The sequence below is a fragment of the Silurus aristotelis genome (assembly GCF_946808225.1).
Source record: "Silurus aristotelis genome assembly, chromosome: 4".
In the NCBI taxonomy this organism is placed as follows: domain Eukaryota; kingdom Metazoa; phylum Chordata; class Actinopteri; order Siluriformes; family Siluridae; genus Silurus; species Silurus aristotelis.
The window spans coordinates 4,648,069-4,667,296 of NC_139577.1; the positions used below are offsets into that span (position 1 = coordinate 4,648,069).

Below are 19,228 nucleotides of genomic sequence, written 5' to 3' on the forward strand. Positions count from 1 at the left end.
TGTGATGAAGAAACTTCCATGAAACTCAGCCTTCATTTGTCTCACACGTTTTGCACTCATCTATAATAGACTTTAAAGTGTAAATGAAACGTCTTGAAACCTTTTCTCGATTATCTGTCAGTCAAATTTAGTTCGGTTTCTTTGAAATGACACTCAATTGTCCAGATTATGTCATTTCTAATATAGCTGATATTTACTACATACTATAATGTTTCCAGGTGTACAAAAGCCACTGCTCTGCCACTCAGTCATAGGATAATACGCTAATACCTTTTATTTAATTTTTTATTATTATATGCACAAGGCTGAGAAAAACACCACAAGAAATGTTGCAATGACTTTACAGCATTGCTAGGAGAGGATCAAGTCAAATTAGGTGGTTTAACTAGCCATTTGAGCTGTCGAGCTGGTTGATTGGCATAATGTCAGAACTCCAGAATGTCATTTACTTTAAATATGATCCTGTTAATTCTCCAATGCACCTTTAAAAGCTGCTGAAGGAAACGTTTAAATAATTCATGCTGTCGTTTAAATGCACTGAATGCTTCGCTCTCTTCTTTAATTCACCAGACTTGATTACCTTTGAGGAAAGGGCAGGGCTGGATGGACATTGGAGAGTTGCTAAGTGTTTGAGAGGGTGTGATTAAAGTCAAATTAAAGTCACAATGCGGCTGAAACAATGCTCGTATTATCTTAAGGCTCAGTCACAAAGAGCATGGAAGAAACCATATACACACGGGTTCATAAATAATTGGACGACGACACCGATTTCGGCTCTGTACTCCAACACATTGAGTTAGAACTGAAATGCTGATAAGGTTAAAGGGTAGAGTGTCTGCTGTAAATGTCAGCTTTAATTTGAGGGAATGTATATGTATAATGGATGAACCATACTGGAATCACAAGCGTTTATGTGCATTATCCACACATTCTCCTTTGTCTATAGTGTGCGGTTGTGTTTCAGCAGAAGTAAACAATGAGAATAGGACTAATACAATAGAGCTGATAATAGGAATATAGAAGAATACATCAATCAGGATATCTGTTTCTGCATTGGGAGATGCGCAATCTATTTTTCCGCATTTGTTTCCATTGTTTTGAGACACAATGATGAGATATCAAAAACAGGATTTTTGCAAATAAATATTCTGTATGAGATGTGGAATTAAAGATCTATTTTTTTTTATGTAACCTAGTAGTTTATCTATATAAAAAACATTCACAAAAAACTCTCTCTATATATGTAACCTTCCATGAAATTTGTATATTTATTTGTATTTGCCGCTTGTTTCTCTCGTGTTCATATCTAGACTGTGAATGCGCTATAGTGTTTATGTGGTGTCAAAATATATGCATGCATGCGTCGCACATAAACCTATAGGAGTGTGCACACGGAAAGCTGTAAATGCATCCGCAGGTTTGTTTACTCTTCATTTTGCATGTAAACACGTCAGGTTTAATCTCTCTGTCCATACATACGATTGTGTGTGTGACTGCGTATATTATATATATATATATGAATGCGCAGGGGCTGGAGTGAAGCTGTACAAGCAGAACATTACAGTCATTCTGTGACCCAGTTTAAATCCACAGCAGGAGATGGAATGGGTCAGAGGAGTCGAGGCACGTGTGTACGCCTGTGTATGCGTGCGAGTGTAGAATTCGATAGCAAGAATCGCATTCAATCTGTGTACCAAATTGATGGCGATGAAAATCGGAGTGGAGTGACACAAAAAAACACTTGTGTTCAGATTAATGTGGTGAATGGAGGCCTGTGAGGCTGCCCTTTATGGATGGGTACACACATGCACCTTGAGACTAGACCTGAGGATTACCCACACACACACACACGCACACACACACACACACACACACACACACACACACACACACACACACACACACACATGACAAACAGAAAGATTTAAATGTGCAGCAATTTCTGAATATTAAATGATTACATTTATTGCTCAGACTGGAAAATCCTCTGAGCAATCCATACGTATTTGTTTATTAAAATCTAACACATTAAAATGAAACAAATCCATAAATATTCAGTCATTTTAATCGGGTTTAAAAAATATCCTGTGGTTTTATGCAAATTACGACCCATTAGCATAATCACATTGGACTATCATTCATATGTACCAAATCGAGCGTGTTTTAAAACGCATTTATATAAAATAAAAAATAAATAAAAAACACATTCAGATGTTAATGTCAGTAAATGTGCTGTGCACTCCAAAGGAATTAGTGTACACTGACTGAATTTTGGATACAAGTAAGGAGATAAATTAGAGGAATTTTTAAGCAGAAACTGTCCAAGTGCTTAGTTAAGTGTGTCACATGAATTTGAAGACTTTTTTGTTGTTGTTATGGGCATCATGTCAAGATGCTAACCTTTCAAGAATCAAAAAGAAAAAACAATACATGGGCTGTGAAACCTTTAATGTGCTACTCAATTTAATTTATTCGTGTCCATGAGGGATATTTCTGTCTTTGTTACTGTAATATCTCCTCGGATGTACATTCGGATGTGTATTTGTTTTAAGCCTGCGATTGTCTTTCACAACAAACCCCCGGAACTATTTCTCTCTCTCTGGCCGGGACACAAAGTAACACAAGGAGTGAAGAGTACAAGCCTGCCCCCAAAAGCCTGGATGCATTCCCTTGCAAATAAGATCATTATACCAGTAGTAATCCCATTAAATAGATCATTTTCCAAATATCTAAATCCAATTAATAATGTGTTTGTAGGAAAGGAGGGAGAGGAAAAACAGAGTGGAGAGGAGGGCTGACACGAAGTGACTCACAGGCCTTTTGTTGCCTCCTTCTGCCTCGATGCTGCATGTGGCATTAAGAGGAGGAAAAGGCGTAAGCCTCAGGCGTCATGTTGGAGAAAAGAGGGTGATCAGAGCTACATTCATTACACAGATTTGAAATAAATGCTTCCGTCTCCAAAAGAGGCCTCGTAAATCTTTTTTTTCCCCCTTTTAATCCGTAAACTCAGGATTTTTACATTTCGAAGCATTTTTGTGAAAGTGAATCTTCCTGTAATTGAATAAACAATGTTTATTTACCATTATATCATTTAATTAAAGCTCTACTTTGCAAACTAATTGAATATACATAGTATCATTTTAAATCATTTAAGCACATAACACCTTTTAAGCAATTGTCTTAACCTGCATTTCTCTAAAACAAACCCGAGTGCAATAAAAAGTATTTCTGGAAGCTCAAAGACAGGTAATAATTTTGAGGAGAAAAAAATAAATGTTGACATTACAGCTTTTACAATGTAGGTGCTTTGGAAGTAAAAGTGTAGAAGTAAATTTTCCAGAAAGAAATACAATATAGTTGTGTAAAAAACCCCACCCCCTAATCAGATTTTATCCTGTAAGATTTTTTCCACATGTAATCCAGCGATTCTCCTAACATCTGAATTGAGCAGTGCATTATGTCAGGAAGAGAACATGACTGTGTGGGTACTTATAGAATAATAATCAAGAGCCACTGTTACCAGCTGAAAGTTTTATTTCACTTTTAATACAGCACTTTGCCAACAATCATGATCTTTTAAAGATTAAAGAATAGCAATGAATGTCAGTGAAGCAAGCTCCTTCAAACGAATTGCATCTTAAGAGTCCTTTGGATGAACATGAGAAACCACTAAAATGGAAAATCTTGATTTTTTTTAAGCTTCTGTACCCTCCCAGTAAAAGTGTACCTAAGTCCTTGTCTCTGATGTGGCAGCATTATTTATTTTCCAACAGTACACAGTGCATCTTTCTATAGTATAGTTAACTATGTTCTACCAACTCTAACCCATTGCAAGCAGTGCATAATTAGTGTTTGGTAATTATTTGTCTTCTTTGACAGAAAGTGTGTGAAAGGAGGAGGAAAAAAAATAAAACAAGGGACTACTTCTGTCTCTGTTTATTGTGAGGAGTTGAAACTTGGGCTCGCATTAGGGCAAAAATGACTGTACACTACAGAGAAATGGAGAGATGATGAGTGGTCGATGTATAGTTGGAGTTAGAGTAGAGAGAGGCAGACATGGGTGTGTGCAGAGGTCAAACTCTGGAGGTTATTGTGTGCTCTTGGACACAGTGCTGAGCTCATCGCGTTAATGAAAGAGAAACACATCCTCTCCGCGGCCTGATCGGCAAATGCTGCCAGCTAAAAAAGCAGGCCATTCATGCTGCATGGCATTCATTGAGTGTGTGTGTGAGAGAAAGAGGGAGCGTGTTTATTTGAAGAGAAGAGAGTACTTGTGCTTATGTGTGCTAGTCCATATGTGTCGTGATGTCTTGATGCGTGCACGAGGTTGTGAAGGTCTGTAAAGCACTGTGAGCATGCGTGTAGCATATAGCAATGTGTTCCTATAACAGAAAAAATACAGGTATATGCTCACTACATAAGGTGTACATGCAGACATGATAAATCATATATGCAACAGAAGAGCAGCTCTGTTGCTCAAAAAAGTTCTCTCAAAAGCTGTCGATAGTTTAGCAGTGACTCGGACAATAGTTCTGGCTGCAATTCAACTCACAGCTTTATATGAGCATCTCATTCGAATGCAGTATAATTTCACTAATAACAGTCCCTTCTTAATCATTTAATGTGCCACATAATTTAAACCCCTGTAATAAAAAAATGTCCTGCTGTTATACGAAGAAAAACGAACTGTTGAAGTTTTGTGTAAGACGTCTCCCGTGTCAGTGATTTGTAACAGTTGGAGTAAAGCTAAAACTTTCTCACTGTGGTAAGGTCAACATTTTTGCACATTACACAGAGGCGCTGTTATTTTTCTTGGGACAGACTTCAACACAAAATAAAAAAAAAAAAAAAAAAATCCCAATTCAATTAATAATAATAATTAAAAAAAATCAATGAGTTTTTATTTTAATTTAATTGAGGCTTTTGGGCCTGAAAAACTATTGCATTAAAAAATAAATTAAATTTGAGTGATTATAATTGTGTAGTAAAATAATATTTATAAAAAATTGAGAAATGTAGGATAACAAACTCAGGGCCTATGAGCCAATTATATGTATTTTTTTATTTTTTTTACTTTCTACATTAAAACAGAAGTTCGATTTCAGATTCCTTGAATACTGACTACTGATTGTTTTGTACCACCTGTTGGTAGCTGATGACCTAAAACTGAAGCGCAGACTTTTTTTTGTTACTGTATATATTTCAATCAGACAAGATCGTAATGCATAATGCATGACATTTTTTCGGCCACGTAAAAGATACTTTCTTTGCTGCTATGAGGTGATTAAGAGACACTCCATTAGGAAAGCGACGTCCCTGGGCTTATCAGGACATACGAGCACGAGGCATGAGGCAGGAATGGGCCTTGAGTGAAAGGAGGAAGGCATGGAGACGCAAATAAGGGCAGATAGGACGCAAGGAGGAAGGGATAGAGGCTGGGGTAGAGATGGGGTAATGAGACAGCGAGAGAGAGATAGGCAGTTTCGGATGAGTGTAAGTCAGGAACACGGAAAGCCCTGTGACTCGACGGAGCAGAACCGAGCAGAGTGGAGCGCGAGAGCGACCACAAGAGCTCTATTGTTCTCCTCAATAATCAAACGGAGGCATAGCACTAGCATTCCACCTTAAACACACACACACACACACACACACGCACTCACAAACACCACACTCAATACCACATATACACTCTTCCTCTAAAATAATTACCATTACCATTAAAATTACCGTTTTAAATATTTATTACTTTACATATGCACTCTTTTTAATACATTACATAATTATGTATTATATGCATTATAATTTGTTGTCAACAGAAGGACTAAATCAGGAAGGGAGTGCACTGTTATACGATGAGTTCCCTAAAATTAATTACTTTTCTGAGGAAAATTTGTTGACCAATACAAAATGTACACCATATCAACAGTTTTTAGTTATAAAATAAATAAAAATAGCTGTATGTTATTGGTCTTCTGACAGATTATGTGTGTTTTTCTAAAATAAACACCCAACTTGGTGATGAACTGGTTTGATTAGATGAGTAAAAAGTGGAAGTTACGTAAGGACGTTTAAAAGCCTGGTACTGGATCGCATGATCTCACGGTCTTATGTTTCTTGAGGGAACTAATGACACATTTATTGGTGCTGGCCTCTTATTCCAGCATTTCTATGCAGGTGTATTCCTACAGTCCACTAGACTCCTGTATGTGACTGACAGGCACCAATTACCTCTGCAAGACGAAGACATCAATGTCTCCAAACTCTCTCTCACTCTGACAACATAATTCTAGACGTGTCAGAACTGATGCCTCATAATTAATTACTCATGTTTTCCCAACTAGAACAGAGTCTCTCTTTGAAACTGTCTGCCGTCCTAATGGTATTAAAAGCAAAAAAATAAATAAATACTGCTTCAAATCGAGCCACCTGTGCGAGTACTTTCTCTCGGTCGACCCTTATACTCATTTCACTTGCAAATTTTGGAAAATGTCCTGGGAGGAAAAAACTAAAAAAAATAAAATAAAAAAATAAAACGAGGATGAGGCGGTCGAGAACATTCAAAGCCATATGACCCTCAATAAACACTGGATACTTTCCATCCCAAAGAGCCTAATGAGAACATATGGAGAGGGGAAAGGGCCGGGGAACACAGTTCCTGGGATGTTTTGAGAAGTGTTCGGTCATTATCTCCCGTCTTTCGCATGTTTATAAAATAAACCTTGGCTTGTTTGCAGGGCATGTGAAAGCCTCTGGGCTCGTTAGGAATTGAACATCTTTCACGTCAAACGTTCAGACTGCTTACAAGAGTATGTAAGTGGGAGTGGAGAAAATGATGAGCTTTATAAAGTCTTTTCTAAGAGTCTCATTAGTGGAGCAATGGAGATGAGAAATTGATTGGTTAAGAGCAGAGATTTAAATTAACACCAGATCTCTAGACAAAATGTGCCACTAAATCAATCAATGTACCAGTCCTTTCGGCATAGAAAGAATTTTAATAGAAGTAAGTTCTTTCAAATAGAAATGTATTAGATATTCGAAAGTAGCATCTAGCTGTTAGTCTGAGCTATCAGTAACCAAACAGCCAAACATAAATGTGCTGTTAGGAAGCTTAAGAAAAAAAACAATCAACAATAAGGTGGCTAATGATATTTTATTTATTTATTTTTAACTTCCACTTACATTACCTTTGTCAGTTATGTTGTAGCAGCTATAAATGTCATTCCCTGACCATGGTTTTCATGTTGTCTCTGCCATGAAGATAATAAAACATTTTTAAAGCTGACAGGAAAGTTTAAACTCCTCAATGCTGGAGATTTTCCCATATCAGAAAGTCTTTAACTGATACAAACTACTGACACTGATGACTCTTTATGGAAACAAAAATGAGATCTAAACGTATAGACAATGTCCAGTGTAGAGAGTGTGGAGGGTAAAGGCAAGCACGAGTGAGTGAATAAGAAAGAAAATCTAAGAATGAAAGAGCAGAGAAAGAGATAAAAAATAAACAGAGAAAGAGTGAGTGATACAGGAAAATTTTTTGAAAGTGTTACCGAGGAGATTGAAAAGTGATAAAAGGAGTGATGTAGAGCAGAGGAGAGTGACAGGTTTAGAAAATGAGAATAATCAAAAAGACAGATGTAAAAATAGGGAGATAGGAAGATGAAGACAGTGAAGGAAAGAGAGAACAGAGCTAAAAATGACAGCTTTAGAAAAAACTGATAGAGAGAAATATAGGGAGATAGTGAGACAGATATGAAGAAAAAGCTAGAAAGAACTAAAGACATAATCATAAAATGTGCAAAAGACATTAAAATTAGAGAGCCGGAGAGAAGCGTGCGATGAAAAGAGTGAGAGCCATAGGGAGCACAGAGGGACTGAGGGAACAGAAAGAGACGTTTAATGCTAATTACCCTTTTTATTTTTTAATACCGGTATAAATCTGACTGGAAGCTCTTTTATTCCGTTTGTTTATCTGAGATTAATTTGATTAAGAAGTCTTTGTTAAATCCCGTGTGTGGTGCAGCACATCTCTGCAGAACGTCATTTCTGTAGATTACAGCATTATAATTAATTGGTCACTTGGTTAATTGCTCCATCTCCTTAATGACAGAAACAAAGCGGGTGCCTCCTTTAGTGACCCTGATTTTCATCAGAGAGGAGCAGAGGCACTTTTTATTCTAAGCATCGCAGAAAGTAGTGATTAAATTTAAATCCATGCATTTAGCACTAATAATGGTGCACGTCAGCTTAATGACGAAGACGCAACGCAACAATAAATAAGACAATTAATCCTTGCAATCAGGAGCAGAAAAACACTCACAACTAGCGGCTGTTAAACAGCTGGAGAGTTCACTAAAGTTACTCCAGCTGTTAAACCTGGGCAGCAATGCCAAGACAAAAGTAGAGTAAGTATTATATTACACTCATTAAAGATGGGGGAAAAAAATAAAAAAAAGATGTTAATTTAACAATTTTGGTGGGAGTCTCAACTTTCAGTGCTTTTTACCAAACAAATATATCTGTAATTCTAAGTTTTTCCACTCAAGATATTGAAAACCTGTATGTACATCAAACTTTGTATTCTTTAAATTAATTGAAGAGTCTTTAAAAAATATTTAATATACATAGCTCGCTATTTAAAAAGAAAATAATTATCAGAAATCCCTTAAATCCTTATTCCACTCTCTTTTTCCCACAATTCAACTCTATCTATAAAACCACTCTAATTACTCCTCATTTTGAACTGGCAGCATTGAATGTAAAACTAGATCTTGGTAAAATCATATCTCCTGTTGTATCATCTGCAGAGAGGATGAGGGATTAGAGTGAAATTACATTAAGCACCCTGACACCTATATGCCTGCAGTATTCGCATGAGATTGACTGTTAAAGGTTTAATACGTAATGAGAGGTAATAGAGGTGAACTGGTATTCATACTGACAGAGCAGATTAGAAGACTAAAAATTCACAATTGTGGGGGAAAAAAAACTGTATCAAAAGCACTTACTTTCCAGGAGCTCATTATCAAATAATGAACTGCTATAAAATGCACAATTTATCATGAGACTCCACATATAATGAAAGCCAAGGTCAATATTTTGAACTTTGGCCCTTTAATAGCTTAAGCCTCTTAACAGTGTATAGAGGCATTGAGGAAATATGTAGCTTCATTAAAGCGATTTTGCTAGATAACAGAAAAAAGTAATTTTACTAATATTCCACTTACTGCCTAGAACAACCTTTTACATGCTAATTAAAAACTATTTAAATGTTATTAAAATTTCGAAAACAGCCAATCACTTTCAATTGTTGAAAAGGAGAACTTTCTGGATTTTGAAATACACAGTATACAACATTTGAAAAGTCTTAATAATACTAAGGCATTCTTTTATTTATTGGTAAATAAACACTAATATGTAAATAAAATAAATACTTGCATCTCAATTCCATATACTTTGAATTTCATGTTGCTGCTAGCCAATTTTCTAGCGATGTAATAGTCAGAAATCCGATCTGTAATACCACATTTAAGGGCAAGTTGCCACTAGTAATACACTTATAAAAAAACTACAGTATATCTTGTAAAAAAGTCCCTCAGCTTGCACAGGCAAGTGGTCAACTTGGGGCAGTTTGTTGATAACACTAATTGCCATTGCCTGGTATTTTTGAAGCACAATTTCAGTCCAAATTGCTGCATGAATGTTTGAAGTTCACTAACAGAACCAAAAGCCACACAGACATGTAACTGTGAAAGTGCAGCAAACGTTTTTTCTAAACATGTGTTTATAAAGAAATGCTTTTGTGAAGGCATCCAGGTTTTTTTTCCCTTCTTTCTACTTTGCCACTTTTGCTGTGGTGGGAAATTACACCTTGCTACAAGACATACCTGATGTGCACTGGGGCAGGTATCACTCTGCCTCATAAATATGCTACAGTAATTATTATTGGTGCAGTTTTCTATGTTGGCTCTGGAGTCATTGATTATTTTCCCAAAAAGAGACACCCCCAGGTATTTTGTATTTTATTCCAGATGCATTAGGAGTAGTCATGTCAAGATCCATATGATTTGATCAAGTGTTTCAATACAATATGATTTACGGCTGATATGGACTGACAGGCACTGAAACCTTAAGAAAAAAACCCACCTCCGTCACATACAAAAAAAATAAATAAATAAAAAAAAATAAAAAAAAAACCACACATGAACACCCCTTACACTCGACACAATCAGGCACATACTTAAACCATTGCTTTTTCAGCTTTTGTTACACTGGTATGAAAAATGGCATCATCAATTTGCCCAATTACTCTCTGCTTCTTTATTTCCTCTTCTAACAAACTGCTAACAAAAACATGCAAACCAACAGCAAGGGACACTGCAACAATGCCAGTCTTCTTTTGTAAAGCGCCATCATCCATAACACAATGCCAATAAAATGCCTGCCATCATCATATATATGAGAAATATTTGATGTATACAAATACATTTTGCATTAATCAAAAAAATAAGTTGCCTACAACAATCATACAACAAGTAAGCAGTCCCCAGGGATAATAACTTCTTAAGCTCATTATTAAGCACATTAAGATAAACTACTTTTAAATCCGTCATTACTAAAAAAATCTCTGCAGTGCTGTGGTGTAAGGAAGATTATTTACACAACACTTTCTGAATCTACATATGAACATATGAAAAAATGTTTTTTAACTAGACATGTTCTAACTTGCCCCATATTTATAGTGGCTTATTCATCAAGTGATTATTTGCATCTCCAAGACTTGACATTTCCAGGAAGGCCTGTTACGACATGGCGGGATGCCACTCAACAGCTTCGTTTCCATCCTTGTCCCTCTATCACAGCGATTCTTTGTTGTATTTGGCTGTGAACACCAGTAAATTAATCAGACTGTGATGTCATGTCAACTGTGCCATGAGTCGACTGCTCACCAGAACCGAGTGATACTGATTCCACAAAACAGTGATACATATAGTCAGTCAGTTCCCCTTCACTATAATGTGACTGCAGAAATATCATTCATTCATTTTCTCCCGCTTATCCGTAATTCGGGTCACGGGGCAGCAGTCTAAGCAGTCCCGCCTCCGACTGCTGCCCAATCCTCATAGCACCGTCCCTTACGGTCCCTCCTGCAGGTGGTGAGCCCACGGGAAGTGCAGAAATATTGATTTTCTATTAAATAGTTTGGCTTTTTCAGTCACTGTGCTTTTAGATTATCCATGGCATCTACTGTAAAAGCTTTAAAGATTACGTGCTGACTTGCTAAACATCAGCCTCATTTATTAACTAGCATCTTGTCAATATTTTACAGCTAGCCTTTCATGTGAGTCACTTTCTCAGCTCGCATGCACAAATTAATTCCAATTACAAGGTACTGTATATTTATATTGGCTCTCTCAGTGCTCATCCAAACACAACATTTTTAGCTTGAGCTGATCATGTACCGAAATGGCTTTAGATGACAGGAAGACTCTACCTTAATTACTAATCCCCAAAGTGACACATTTTAAAAGTTCCACTGTATTGATACCAAGCTCTGGCCTTTACACATTTCTCACCTCTCCATCTAAAAAGATTCCACAGAAGGTTTCCTAATTAAATGTAGATGATTGACAAACACCACTAACACGTTATAAAGCATACTTCTGTTTATCAGAGTGTTGATGAAACAATAGTGAGGGTGGCTACAAGGTTTGAGCTTTGACTGCAATCACTGTTAACAGGCTTTTTCTTTTGCCAATTGAGCCTGTTCATAACACCTCACAAACCTGGAATTCTTTCCTTAGGAAAAGAATTACGAGACAGGGTGTGAAAACATTTGTGTCAGGAAGCCTGATCACTTTTCATCGCTTCAGGGTGATGTGCCGGCTGTAGACAAGTGACTGTGCTGAAAAAAGAGAGAAAGGAGGAAGAGGCAGATGAAACGTCAGGACAGGGCAGTCAGATGACACTCAGCAGGGGATGCAGTGTTCACCAGACAGGATGATAAAGACACTGATGGTAAAATGAACCCAGTGTCAAATAAAGTCTCCAGAGGACCTTTACCTTTTATTACAACCCAACATTCATGGAAGTTCATCAATAGTCATGTAGCATTTATTGCTTGGTGCAGCATTCTGTACCTCTTGGATGGGAAACACCCATGACTGATTGATAATTGCCTAATTTATTGATCATTTTAACATCACTTCTTCATTTATGGTCATAAACCAACGATTCTGACTTTGGCCATATTGGACAAAAATTGTGGTAATCTTACTACGACTCTTTTAGTTATTCTTTATACTTTTCGTGCAATTTGAATTTAAGTGTCCTTTGACCTGAAGAGCAGCCTCGACCACGGCATTTCTCTTGTTTCAGCACCTTAGACTGTCACCTGGTTTTTATCCACCTGCTCTATGGCACGTGGCAGCAATTAAGCACATAATAAGCCACACAATAAAGCTTGATGGAGATTCTGTCCTCTCGGGTTCGGCTCGTTTGACACCTGGTTGAACACAACACCATAAACCACGCGCTTCCTAATATTAGCGTACTGTCCGCCTTAGGGCTTTAACCTCGACACCTGGCGTGTGCAGAGTCATGTTTAGTCTAGTAAGGAGCGGTGGGCTCGACACACCCCTGCATTCATGCTCCAAAGTGGATCATCCATCTGCTGGATTTCACTTTTTTCTCTCTCAAAGGACGCGTGCTGGGCGACATTGAAGCCATGACGCCCATTCATATTTAAAAGGCAGCCATATTTAAAAGGCACGCCTGCCGACCATCGTGCAACTGGATCACATTTCACTAAATATCATAAGACGTGACACCTAGAAGCCGAGTTTCAATCAATTGATGTGTAAATGTTATTGTAAATGTTTCAATTAGGACACCAAAGAATGGGTGACACAAAACCCGGAGTGTCCACTTTGAGCGTCAGCCATTGCTAATTCATGAAATGGACAGACACAAAAAAACATGATTAATTTTTTACTCTGAACAGGAGGGACATCTTGCAGACTCAGAACTGAATACTGACCAAAAACAACAAAGAACAAGAGAAATTTTGGTCTTTATTTCATGTCCTCTCTCAAGGATAATTAATGTACAACTGATTGAATGTTTGCTTCATAAACCATTGCACCTTTGCGTGCAATCTTTAACTTCACTATGAGGTGGACCATTCATTTAATCAGTGTTAACGCTGCGAGTGGGAGTCATTATTGACTATTCAGCCTTTTCCGAGATTCGGGGGTAATTCCAACCAATGGTTTGTGGGGAAACTCCTAACTTTTTTGAAATCATTAAACCAGCAAAGAAAATACATCTCACTTATAAAGCAATACTGCACAAATGAGTGACTTAGCCTCACCTTCACTGCACACCACTCGTTGATCAGTTACTCATCAGTACACTATTTGAGCTTAATGGTTTCCTAATGTACCAAAAAAGGTGCTTGCACCATGACTCATGAATCCATTAATCAAAACAAAAGGGCTCAACTCAAACAAAAGAAAGAGAAATAGGAGGTTGCTAAGCATATAAGTGAAAACATAAAAGTACCTGTTTTTGACATGTATCTGATTAGGTAATGAAGTATGAATCACTTTCTGTATATTTCTTTTAATTGTAGCAACATTTATCTCTTATCAGATCTAAACAAGTAAACATCAGACAATGTATTCTTGGTTGATACACTTCATTTATATGAAAGCCAATTAAATTGGCAGATTTGGCAGTGTGGAAAACGTTAGTAACGCTGGAACTACGGTTCCAAGAACACGGGAAATAGATCAGGGGTGCTGTTTAACACCTAGATTTATGGGCCAATCTCTGCATTTCTTTGCACTGTGACTGATTTCTTTGTTCAGTTCAAACAGTACTCTGCAAGTGTGAAACTTTTAATGAGCTAGTCAAGACATTCTATTACCCACTTGCATTACACGTGCACACTTTCCACTTACCCCCACAGTGTGTTCATATCAACGAACTCAAGCGAGTTTTCTAGGCATCTCGGTCCTCTTTATGGTTTGGGCCCTTAGTCAGCACCTGCACTCACACACCCTCCTCAAAATGGGTTCCTCTATCCAGAAACAGATCTGAGAGAGAGAAAACAGTGCAAAGAGAGAGAGAGAGACATTTAACATAATCTTATTTGTGTTCATTCATTAGTGTATATGTGTTTCATTTGGGACCTTCTTTGTGAGAAAGCGCCCATCATGGGCTTCAGTTTCTTTAAGAAGTTGACTGTGAACTGGAACCTGTTGTTGAACAGACACAGCAAAGTGCCTTCCACAGACTGTGGGTTCAGCAAACGTATAAGAATATTACAAATTACAAATGACACTGTGCCACGTGTATGCAGATTGTATGATGATTTCAACTATTAAATCCACACAAATTTGTATAGAAGAGAAAAACATCATTCTCATGCACTAGTTTTAAACTAATAAAGCAAGATGAATCGTGTTTTGGTGCGTCTTAGCATATCAGTTTTGCAAAGGGAGCTTGAGGTAAGCATACATAAATGTAAGCCTATCCAATGTACAGTCAAAGTGAATACTTGCAATAACTATTAGATCTGTGGTGTTGATCAGTAAACATCTTATGTTGCATTTTTATTGGCTAGCAGCAAACACACTGTTCCTGTGAGTCCTTAAATCTTGACACGGTCAGAAAATATTTGCAGGATATCTTTGGTCACAAAGGACCACTGTTTAGAAGACAAGACCAAAGAAATCACAATGACTGTTTCATGTTGATCATCTTTCATCTAGAAGAACCCAAAATTGTACAATGAGCTTTAGAAGAGGAAATGTCCAAACAATGTTAAAAAAACTATTTTTAATTAAACAAAAGCAAGACTGTTAAAATATGTATATGTTGCAACAACTAGCTCCACCCCTTTACATAATTTTAGCCAGTTATAACTTTATAATTAGCATGTATTTTCAAAACTATCAACAATTTTCTGTTGTGCCATGTTAAAAAAAAAAAAAAAAAAGCCTATTTTAATTAGGTTTTTTTTAATGCATAAATTGTTGGTGGACTTTTCAGGCTATGAATAACAAGCACTTCTTTGTTCTTTGGAAAACAAGTTATACCTCATTTCCTATTCTAGTACAACTCTTTTTTACGTTCGAGAGTCTTCAAAAAAAAAAAGTGGTGTTTTGATATGCAAATGATCAGGACGATATGGTGAATATGCAAATGAGTCTAAACGTGTAAACCTGGTGATTTGTGACGTCAGCGCGGCTCACAAACCTCTACAGTCTCACCGGGATAATGGTGTTAAAGCACTAAGTATCGGAGCAGGACCTGGATCACTGCTTTAGAGTGGATTTATCAACCCGGAGATATTTAAACGTTGTTCGGGGTCCAGCAACAGCCCAATTAGGGGCTCGCCTTGTTCTTAATCCGCTCTTCAGAACAAATAGCGCTGCGTGTGTGTGAAAGGAGAAGACGGCTCTGTCTTTCTCTCTCTGTCTCCTCACACACACGGAGCTTTGTTTCAAGCGTTCGCGGAGCGGACCGGAGGAGCTGTTAAAGACTCGGAGGTTTGGGTTTTTCTTTCGACAGAGAAAAAGAAAGAGAATGGTGTATCAATAGACTCCTCCGTAGTCTGCCTTTTTATCCACACAGCTGCCTGAGGGATAGAAAAAGCCGAGACGGCAAACAAGAAGAAAAGAAGAATGGCGCTCCGTTCCTTCACTTCTCTTTCACATTTAAGTAAATGAGGTGGGACTTGTTACAGGCCACCTTCTCCCCGGACACACCAGTGGTTTTATATGAGAAGGCATGGGAACCTCCTCCTAACAATCATGAGCCTTAATGAGACGGAGCTGATAATAAAAGAATAATAATAAAACTAACTTTTATTACTCATATTCTGACACAGCCTTCCTCAAAAGGGGATATAAAGAAGGGAAATAAAGAAGGTGAGAAATATATATTATATATACATATCTCGACAAAATCTCACAGCCTTCAGCAGCTTCTCGGGTCCGCTAATATTAATTATAAAAATATTAATGTGAATATTGTCTCATCTCATCTTATCTTATCTTCTCCCGCTTATCCGGGGCCGGGTCGCGGGGGCAGTAGTCTAAGCAGAGATGCCCAGACTTCCCTCTCCCTAGACACTTCTTCCAGCTCTTCCGGGGGGACACAGAGGCGTTCCCAGGCCAGCCGGGAGACATAGTCTCTCCAGCGTGTCCTAGGTCTTCCCTGGGGACTCCATGTGAATATTGTGAGAACTCAAATACAAAAATGAAACAATGTATAAGTAAATAAACACTGACAATTACCGTCTTTTTGTAGCTTCATTTAGTTTTTTTATTTTCCTCATAAACAATTAGCTACTGTAAATTAGCCATCCGGTGGCGCGTGAATCAATCACGTGACTGTAGCGCCAGGTGTGCTTAATTACTGAAGGCGTGCTGCGCATGCGTCATGCAGTTAATACGGAACAATAAAAACTTTATAGGAAGCTGTTAAAAAGTTAAAACATGCTTAAAGAGTCTCTAGGATTCACCTTCTGTGGGATAGATTAATAATTTGGATATTTATGAAATCATAATAGCGATTATTGGATTAGCAAAATCGTTTCTGGCTTTTGTTTTTGGCATCTATAATGTAAACTTGTAATCCAAATCTAATATTAACACGTTCAAAAAAAGCATTGGTATTTAATGTATCATGAATAAGGTAAAGTTTTCTGCAATTAAAGTTTATTTTGCATTTTTTAAGGAGTCTCCAGTGTTAGTGTGTTGCAACAGTCAGGTTTCGTGCTTTCGATTTTTTTCTCTAAATAACTTCTAGACTTGATACCTACTAAAACATGATAGCTACAAAAACCCTAACTTGTTTGATGGTCAGACCACAAAAGTGCAGTTAACTCTACTCAGTCCAAAGATCCATGAAGTCCATGATCCATTTCGTGAAGTCACGAAATTCAACTTGAGAACACTATAAATAATATAAACAATCTTCTACAATGGCTTAGACTTACAGGAACCGTTTTTGCTTCATCCATCAGTGAACAGTTATAACCTCAACAACGATGGCATTATATGGACATTTGGTGTCATCCAGATGAGGGTGGGTTTCGTTCCTTTCATGAGTTCCACCTCATTCTGTCATAACTATCTAGGGAGTATTTCCTTACCACTGTCACCACTGGCTCGTATTTAAGGATAAACCTATAAGGACTATTTTATTAATTTATATTTGTGGTCTATTACTGAAAAGCTGCTTTTGGACAGTGTCTATTGTTAAAAGCGCTATACAAATACAATGTAAATTATTAATAAATAAAACTACTAAACCAATTCTGTATTAAATATCAACATTAGGGTAGTAACAGTACATTTGCTTTACACCAACAGTGCTTATGTTCCTCTAACAGCAACTCCTTCATTTGTAAATACTTGTTAAAACATAGGTGAGAAATGAGATGATACACAGGCTTTAAAAAGTACAGGGTGTTTATTGAAAAGAATGGTACAATCATATGCTTCCTTTACACTCCCTTTTTCGTTGTTCTTGTTCATGCCATGTGCCTAGAATATGGGGGAGAAATTTAAGATGGGAGCGGTCATACATAAATGTGTGATACTTGAATTTATATTTTTTTAAAAAAGCAAAAAAAAAAAAAAAAAAAACAGTAAAAAAAATTGACATTCTACTCTAATAGTGTCACATACTGTACACAATTGGAATTTATAGGATTTATATTTTGAGTGTTTAAAAATGTAAAAAAAAACAATCCGGGAAATAAAACACGCTTTCGAAACGACTCACAAAATCAGCACTGAATCAGCAAATACGATTAGGATGTCATTTGCAGGAAGTTATACACTGAATGAGATTAATGTAATAACAGTGAAGTTCAATCACAGTACCTTATCCGTATCTTTTAAGTGCATCTTAAAAGAAATGGAAATTAATATAAAACAAAAACAAGCGGAGTTTCATAAGGCAATAGAACATGTCAAGTTGATGCAATGCGTTGTGATTTCCACATGTCCAAAGCAACGTTTTCATATTTATGCACGGAAAGTGGGATGTGGAAAATGCTATACAAATACGAGTACAATTCGTTTTTGTAACAGGCCTTTATAGTAGCAACAGGACCGGTAGCAACATTTATCTTATTAACCATCATTACAAAGCATCTATAGGTAGGAAAAAATAAACGAATGACAAAATATGAATTACAAAGACATGGCGTGTTCAGAAACTGGTAAACATTTAAACATGAATTTTCCATTTCAATAAAATAATTGAATGAATTAAATGGCTGGTGCGAGTGTATAAACTGCTCAGACGTATGGATCACTGAACCAGTTTGTAGTTCATTAAAAGTCATTTCCTGTGGCGAGTTTCTCGCTTTTAGAATGTAATTGCGATTGAAATCCTCATAATTTAATCGCACGATACACAAACATTTTAAATATTGAAATAATCAAACATTTCCGTCACAGTTTCGGAGTCACATGACTCGGGGTGCACACCAATCCATATTTAACATTCATGTACATATTTATGACACAGCACTGCCAATTTCTGGATTCATATTGGCCAGAAAGGGTTAAAGAATTTTTTTACAGTCTTTCATCAAGTTTATGGCAATAAGGACTTGTATAGCAGACATTCAGCATAAATTGTTTAAAACAGCATATTAGTAAGATAGGGTGACATTTTTTATTATAGGATGTTTATTTTATATTTTTGGAAGGAATCTCCAGTGTAAGCACTTAGTAAAAATGCTGCAAGAAAAAAAAAGTAAATAAAAAAAAAAAGATTTTTAATGAAGCTGTGATAACGAGTACAGTCTTTTCATAACATTGCATGTAACTATTATTAGATAAAAAAAACATTTTGTTCAGGAATAAACAGGAAATTGCTGTGATTTGAGATGGACTTAAACACATGCTGTGGTTGATTATTTTCCTACACCACTGCATCGTGTTCAGTTTTATTCCCCAGGTGGCACAGTTATGGATGTGACATCACATGTGTAGACTCTTCATACATATACATTATACATACAGACTACACAACAATAGGAACAAACAAACGGAAGAAAGAAAAAGCCCTCGTTTCAGATCCAGCGTTACGAACGGGACGTTTCTTTTATGCTGCGTATGTGACACGTGTTTTTTTTTTTATGATACATTACATGGTACATTACATACGGCCAAGTGGACAGAACCGAAAGCATCAT

General features: G+C 36.9%; 1 long non-coding RNA gene across 8 annotated transcripts in view; it reads right to left on the minus strand.

Annotated features, from left to right (window-relative positions):
* The window catches only part of LOC310725546, a 65,890-nt gene extending 49,537 nt beyond the window's left edge, over positions 1 to 16,353 (minus strand). For all 8 annotated transcript variants that reach the window (XR_014533401.1, XR_014533402.1, XR_014533403.1 and 5 more), the window contains exon 1: positions 16,302 to 16,353. This is a non-coding gene — a long non-coding RNA (uncharacterized lncRNA). The remainder of the gene's footprint in view (positions 1 to 16,301) is intronic.
* Between the last annotated feature and the right edge of the window lie 2,875 nt (positions 16,354 to 19,228).